Here is a 7209-nt window from a genome sequence, read left to right as displayed (position 1 = left end):
TGAGGGAGGGAACAGTCAGAGGAGCAGACTGGACTACCACCCCTCCCCCGCTATTGAGCCCCATAGAACCCTGCACCTTCCTAGGCCTTCAGATTCCTCTTTGGCCAATTTTCCATTCATTCCACCTGGAACTCAGATATTACCAAGTCCTCTTTGACCATTAGCTATCTTGACTTAAATCCCACCACTTTCATAACCTTTGAAAATCATAGGTTGACCCTAGAATTTTGGCTATTTTCCAGAGAATTTAAGGGGTTTTTTTGTCCTGAAATCCAGCTTCCCATATGTTTTTGTCTTGTATAAACCCCGGATACATAATTTAAATTTCTTTTGCACTTAATTAGTTTTATGAATTTTAGTGGTTTGTCTCATCTTCAGAAAGACATATACAAGATAGAACAATTTATTATCGAAAATTCATAAATCAAAGTAGGAAAGCTATAAATAGTTAAACCTTCAAATGATATTTTTTAAGTTTGTAACATAATTCTGAAGTTAGAACAGCTTTAAACTGCACGAAGACTTTTGGGACATGCTGTATACACACACACACACACACTCACACACACTTATCCTTTCACAAACCAATCCAGTATTTCCAAATCTAAGAATTCACAATTTTATACTGGTAACATTTTTTAAAATGTTGTCTTGATCTGATTTTTTATTTTATTTTATTTTTGTTTTAGTTTTAATTTTTTTTTTATTTTCCACATAAGTTTTGAAACAATTAGGGTTTCTATGACAAAATACCACAGAAAGGGTGAATTGAATAACAAAAATTTATTTCTCACAGTTCTGAAGTCTGGAAAGTCCAAGATCAAGATGCCAGCACAGTCATCTGGTGAAGGCCCTCTTCCTGGTTCATAGAGGATTCCCACAGTGTCCTCACATGGTAGGAATCTATCAGGAGACTCTTTTATACAGCACTAATCCCCCTCACAAGGGCTCATAAGCATGTTCCAATGACCCTACCTCCTCTCTTCTTTAGGAGTTAGGATTTGAATATATGAATTTTGGAGGGAACACATTCAGATACATGCACATGTGCTATACCTAGAAGCTAGGAATAGGTTAAATTGAGCTAAAGTAGTGACCTCCTTTATAACAATCTCAAGTCAAAATAAAATTTTATCAACATGTAGACTTAAATCTTTGTATTCATATTTGCCCTCTATGTTTTCTTTATTACTTTATTTTCAATATATTTTGTTTCATGGGCTTTTTTGAAATTTAAAATATTATCTGATAATTTTTACCTTGATTAATTTGCTATTCTATTATTATTTATTTCTGCCATCTTATTTTATGATTATTTTCCATATTTTCTCTATTGTTTCTTTTTTCTTCTCTTTTTGTGTCTCCCACTTAATAGGTCAAATGTTTTGTTTGTTGAAATTTGAAAATTTTTAATGCCATAATGGTTTTATATCATTAATTATATTAATTTTCCCCTCAGTTTCTGATGTGTTACTAATAATATCATCTCAGCGGAATGAGCAAGTACTCTTGCCTCCTCTAATTCTTCTTTCTCCATCTTGACAGCCCTTATTTCAAGGGAATATTACTGGAGTTTTGCTTCTGGGTTATTTTGGATATGCTACATCAATCCTTATATCCATACACCTATAGCATGTTCCTAAGTTTATTTTTCTTCCTATTGAACAATTTCTTCTAGGAGTATTTTGAACAGATTTACATAAAATAAAACTTTTGAGGACAGTTTTTCAGATAACATCTTTTTTCCCTCCCCTCCTAATTTAAAAGATTTTGGCTATACAAATCAAAGCTTAAAATTTCTTTTCTTTCAGCTCTTTAAGCATATTACTCCATTCCATTCTTGTCTCCAACATTGATGTTGAAAAGCCTGATATCCGTCAAAATCACAATTTATTTAAAGGATAATCTGATGTTTTATCATTTTGACAGGATGCTATAAAAAAGAAGTGTAAATAAATTTGCAACTATAAACTTAAGTCAGTTTATAGTTTAATAATAGTTTGAACATAAGTAAGTTTAATTACTTTCATATTGAAGGGAATTAAAACCTTCTTGGAGAGATATTCAAATAAACAGGAAAATTGACTCATATATTCATTTAATTTTTTTAACTTAAATTCAAGTTAGGTAACATATAGTGTATTATTAGTTCTGGGATAAATTTACTGATCATCAGTTGCATATATAACCAAGTGATGATTACATCAACTCCCCTCCTTAATGCCCACCCCCCCAATTAAACCATCCCCGGATCCACTTCCCATCCAGCAACTCTCAGTTTCTTCCCTATAGTTAAGAGTCTCTTATGGTTTCCCTCTATCTCTGTTTTTAGTTTATTTTATTATTCCTTCCCTTTCCCCATGTTCATTTGATTTGTTTCTTAAATTCCACATATGAGTGAGATCATATGGTATTTGTCTTTCTCTGACTTATTTCCCTTAGCATACTGTCTGGATCCATCCACATTGTTGCAAATGGCAAGAATTTATTGATGGCTGAGTGCTATCCCATTAAACAAACAAACATAAAACAAACAAAACCACATCTTTATCCATTCATCAGTCGATGGACATTTGGGCTCTTTACATGTTTTGGCTATTGTGGACAATGCTGCTATAAACATTGGGTGCATCTGTGTCTTTGAATCACTATTTTTGTACCTCTAGAAAAATACCTATTAGTGCAATTGCTGGGTCAGAGTAGTTGCACTTTTAACTTCTTGAAGAACCTCATACTGTTTTTAAGAGTGGCTGCATCAATTGGCATTCTCACAGTGTAAGAGGGTAACCTTTTTTATGCATCCTCACCAATATCTGTTATTTATTGAATAGTTATTTTTAAACATTTGGACTAAATGAGGTTGTATCTCACTGTGGTTTTTATTTGTATTACCTATTTGTATTACCCTGAGTGATATTGAGCATTTTTTTGTGTCCCTGCTGACTATCTGGATGTCCTCTTTGGAGAAATGTTTGCTAGTGTCTTATACCCATATCTTGACTGGATTATTTGTTTTTTGGTTGTTGAGTTTGAAAAATTCTATTTATTTAAATTTTATTTAAATTGCCCCCTTCTCCCGCAGCGTCCGCATTAAGTGCTCAGGAAGCAGAGCTCAGTCCCCAGCTCGCCGGCCCTTTGCAGTTTAGATTCAGATCCCTAACAATTGGCCCCAAATATTGTCCAAATACTTAATGGGACATATACTGAATGGAAATTATACTGAAAAGTTTATCTAAATTTGAAGTTTAACTGGGGGCTATTGCTCTTTAGAAAGCTAAAGAAGGAGGAGGGAGGGGCAAGATGGCAGAAGAGTAGGGTCCCCAAATCACCTGTCCCCACCAAATTACCTAGATAACTTTCAAATAATCCTGAAAATCTACAAATTCGGCCTGAGATTTAAAGAGAGAACAGCTGGAACGCTACAGTGAGAAGAGTTCGTGCTTGTATCAAGGTAGGAAGACGGGGAAAAAAGAAATAAAGAAACAAAAGGCTTCCAAGGGGGAGGGGCCCCGCGAGGAGCCGGGCTGAGGCCGGGGCGAGTGTCCCCAGGACAGGAGAGCCCCGTCCTGGAGAAGCAGGAGCTGCACCAATCTTCCTGGGTGGAAAGGCGCTCGCAGGGAGTTAGAGTAGGACCCCAGGAGGGGGGGATGCCCTCGGGCTCCCTGGGACACTAACAGGCACCTGCGCCCCGGGAGAGGGCGCCGAGCTCCCTAAGGGCTGCAGCGCGCACAGCGGGACTCGGATATTATATTATATTATATTATATTATATTATATTATATTATAATATTATAATGTTATAATATTATAATGTTATTATTATAATAATATTTTAAATTTCAAATAATATCCTTAGATATTATTATCTAAGGATGTCTTAACTTTGGTTATTAATTGATATATTTGGCAGCTCCCACCTTCGGGGCATATATATTGAGGATTGTTAAGTCCTCTTGTTGGATAGATCCCTTAAGTATGATATAGTGTCCCTCTTCAACTCTCACTACAGTCTTCGGGATAAACTTTAGTTTATGTGATATAAGGATGGCTACCCCTGCTTTCCTTTGAGGACCATTTGAATGTTAAATGGTTCTCCAACCTTTTATTTGCAGGCTGTAGGTGTCCTTCTGTCTAAAATGAGTCTCTTGTAGACAGCAAATAGATGGATCCTGCTTTTTTATTCAGTCTGACACCCTGCGCCTTTTGATGGGGTCATTAAGCCGTTTCACGTTCAGAGCCACTATTGAAAGATGAGTTTAGTGTCATCATGATATCTATTCAGTCCTTGTTTTTGTGGATTGTTCCATTGGACTTCTTAAAGGGGAATTTTAAGAGTCCCCCTTAACATTTCTTGCAGAGCTGGTTTGGAGGTCACATATTCTTTCAGTTGCTGCCTGTCTTGGAAGCTCTTTATCTCTCCTTCCATTCTGAATGAGAGCCTTGCTGGATAAAGTATTCTTGGTTGCATGTTCTTCTCATTTAGGACCCTGGATATATCCTGCCAGCCCTTTCTGGCCTGCCAGGTCTCTGTGGAGAGGTCTGCTGTTACCCTAATACTTCTCCCCATAAAAGTCAGGGATTTCTTGTCTCTTGCTGCTTTAAGGATCTTCTCTTTATCTTTGGAATTTGCAAGCTTAACTATTAAATGTCGAGGTGTTGAATGGTTTTTATTGATTTTAGTGGGGGGGGGATCTCTCTATTTCCTGGATCTGAATGCCTGTTTCCCTTCCCAGATTAGGAAAGTTTTCAGCTATGATTTGTTCAAATACATATTCTGGCCCTCTGGCCCTTTCGGCGTCCTTGGGAACACCAATTAAACGTAGGTTTTTCTTCCTCAGGCTGTCGTTTATTTCCCTTAATCTATCTTCATGGTCTTTTAATTGTTTGTCTCTTTTTTCCTCAGTTTCCCTCTTTGACATCAACTTGTCTTCTATGTCACTCACTCGTTCTTCCACCTCGTTAACCCTTGTCGTCAGGACTTCTAGTTTGGATTGCATCTCATTCAATTGATTTTTAATTTCTGCCTGATTAGCTCTAAATTCTGCAGTCATGAAGTCTCTTGAGTCCTTTATGCTTTTTTTCTAGAGCCACCAGTAGCTGTATAATAGTGCTTCGAATTGGCTTTCTGACATTGAATTGTAATCCAGATTTTGTAACTCTGTGGGAGAGAGGACTGTTTCTGATTCTTTCTTTTGAGGTGAGGTTTTCCTTCTAGTCATTTTGCTCAGTGCAGAGTGGCCAAAAACAGGTTGTACTGGGAAAAGGAGAAAAAGACAGAAGAGAAAGAAGGAAAGAAAAGAAAAAAAGAAAAAGAAAGAGAAGAAAACGAGGAAAAAAAAGAAAGAAAGGAAAGGGTGGGGGAAGCAAACAGAAATCACAAAGCAAAAAAGCAAAAAAACAAAACAAACAAAAAAAACCAAGGGGGAGTATCCTCTGATTCTGTAAACTGTAAGTCCCTTGACTTCCCCGGAACTTTCCAGTGCTGCTTGGTCAATAATTTGTTTTTCCCATGTCTGTCTAGCTGGTCTTCTGGGGGAGGGGCCTGTTGTGCTGATTTTCACGTGTGAGCACTTGGGGGAGCTGCTCTGCTCCCTGCCTTGTGCAGGGCTCAGTGAGTGATGTTTATTCTGTTTATCCAGTGAGGCCACCATAATGCTCAGTGGGGGTTGTTTACCCCGTGAGGCCCCAGGAGGAACAACCACAGTGGCAGGGCCAGCTCTGGAGCCCTGGATTCAGCCCCCGCAGTAGCTCCAGAGCTCTCCGTCTGCAGGGCCTGGAGGCTCCGGGCGGGGCGCTGATCTGCTCAGCTCGCGGCAGGAGCGTCCTTGCGGTCCTGGGCCCTCCCGGCCTCTGCCTGTCCTAGGGGTGGGCTGGATCCTGGGCTGTGTCCGGGCGCCCTGTGCTCCGGGGCCTGCGCTGTTGGATTCGCGCTCCCGGCCCGCAGCCCCCTCCGCGGAGCCGCCGCCCGAGCCCCTCCGAGCTGCTCCCAGGTCCAGCCGGGGACGCTGCAGCCCTTCAGGGAGCTCGGCCTCGGGGTGTGGCGCGCTCTCCACGGGGCACAGGTGCTATGTTAGTGTCCCAGGGAGCCCGAGGGCATCCCCGCCCCCCTGGGGTCTGCTCTAACTCCCTGCGAGCCCCTTTCCGCCCGGGAAGGTCGGTGCAGCTCCTGCTTCTCCGGGACGGGGCTCTCCTGTCCTGGGGACACTCGCCCCAGCCTCAGCCCGGCTCCTCGCGGGGCCCCTCCCCCTTGGAGGCCTTTTGTTTCTTTATTTCTTTTTTCCCCGTCTTCCTACCTTGATAGAAGCGCGAACTCTTCTCACTGTAGCATTCCAGCTGTTGTCTCTTTAAATCTCAGGCCGAATTCGTAGATTTTCAGGATGATTTGAAGGTTATCTAGGTAATTTGGTGGGGACAGGTGACTTGGGGACCCTACTCTTCCGGCATCTTGCCGCTCCCCCTCAGGCAATTTTTTAAAACTAGGCCTTCTACTAAAGGGAAGAACATAAGTATGCTTCTCAGATTGAAAGACAGTGTGCATTTCACATCAGCTTATAGATGTATAAAAACCTGTGCCCACATTGAGGGTTTTGGTTATGCTCTTTTCTAATTTTATTTTTTTTATTCTGGATTTTAAGTTTCACTAGAAATGATCCTCATACATTTTCAAATAATATCAGATCCTGTTAAGAACATAATTTACATGGCCCAATTGAATTTAAGTTCGAGAGTGTCTTAGGGAAAGCTAAAATAAGAGAAAGAAATGAAAACTTTTTTTCCGTTTTTTCCCCCCTAAGAAATCTCCTTTCTTGACACCATGGTTAGTTTCAGGGAGGTTCCAGTAGGTTTTGAGGGAGGCTCTACCAATTCCAGGTGAGTGAAGAGTTTAAATTTAAACAGGGCACCTGATGGGCTCACTCAGTTGAGCATCTGACTCTTGGTTTTAGCTCAGGTCACCATCTCAGGGTTCTAGGATCTAGCCCTGTGTCAGGCTCCACACTCAGTAGGGAGACTGCTAGAGATTCTGGCTTTCTTTGCCCCTCAGCCTGTGCATGCTCTCTCTCAAATTAATTAATTAACTAATTTATTAAAAATATTTTATTGGGGATCCCTGGGTGGCTCAGCAGTTTAGTGCCTGCCTTTGGCCCAGGGCGTGATCCTGGAGACCCGGGATCGAGTCCCGCATCAGGCTCCCTGCAAGAAGCCTGCTTCT

At 40.8% G+C, this 7209-nt stretch overlaps 1 protein-coding gene across 5 annotated transcripts in view; it reads left to right on the top strand.

Moving 5' to 3' along the window:
• Window positions 1–7209, top strand: part of LOC112644574 (protein FAM240B-like) — a 265942-nt gene that overhangs the window by 212724 nt on the left and 46009 nt on the right. For 2 of the 5 annotated variants that reach the window (XR_007413682.1, XR_007413680.1), the window contains exon 2: window positions 797–895. The exons of 1 other annotated variant lie outside the window; for it this stretch is intronic. The gene's annotated coding sequence lies outside the window, so the exon portion shown is untranslated. Of the gene's footprint in view, window positions 1–16; window positions 629–796; window positions 896–7209 lie in introns of those variants that run through there. 2 more of the 5 variants (XR_007413679.1, XR_007413678.1) reach the window with 2 other exon arrangements.

This window comes from Canis lupus, chromosome 1 (assembly GCF_003254725.2).
Source record: "Canis lupus dingo isolate Sandy chromosome 1, ASM325472v2, whole genome shotgun sequence".
Classification (NCBI taxonomy): Eukaryota; Metazoa; Chordata; class Mammalia; order Carnivora; family Canidae; genus Canis; species Canis lupus.
Note: the sequence above shows the minus strand (reverse complement) of the source record. Positions and strands in the feature narration are given on the sequence as shown.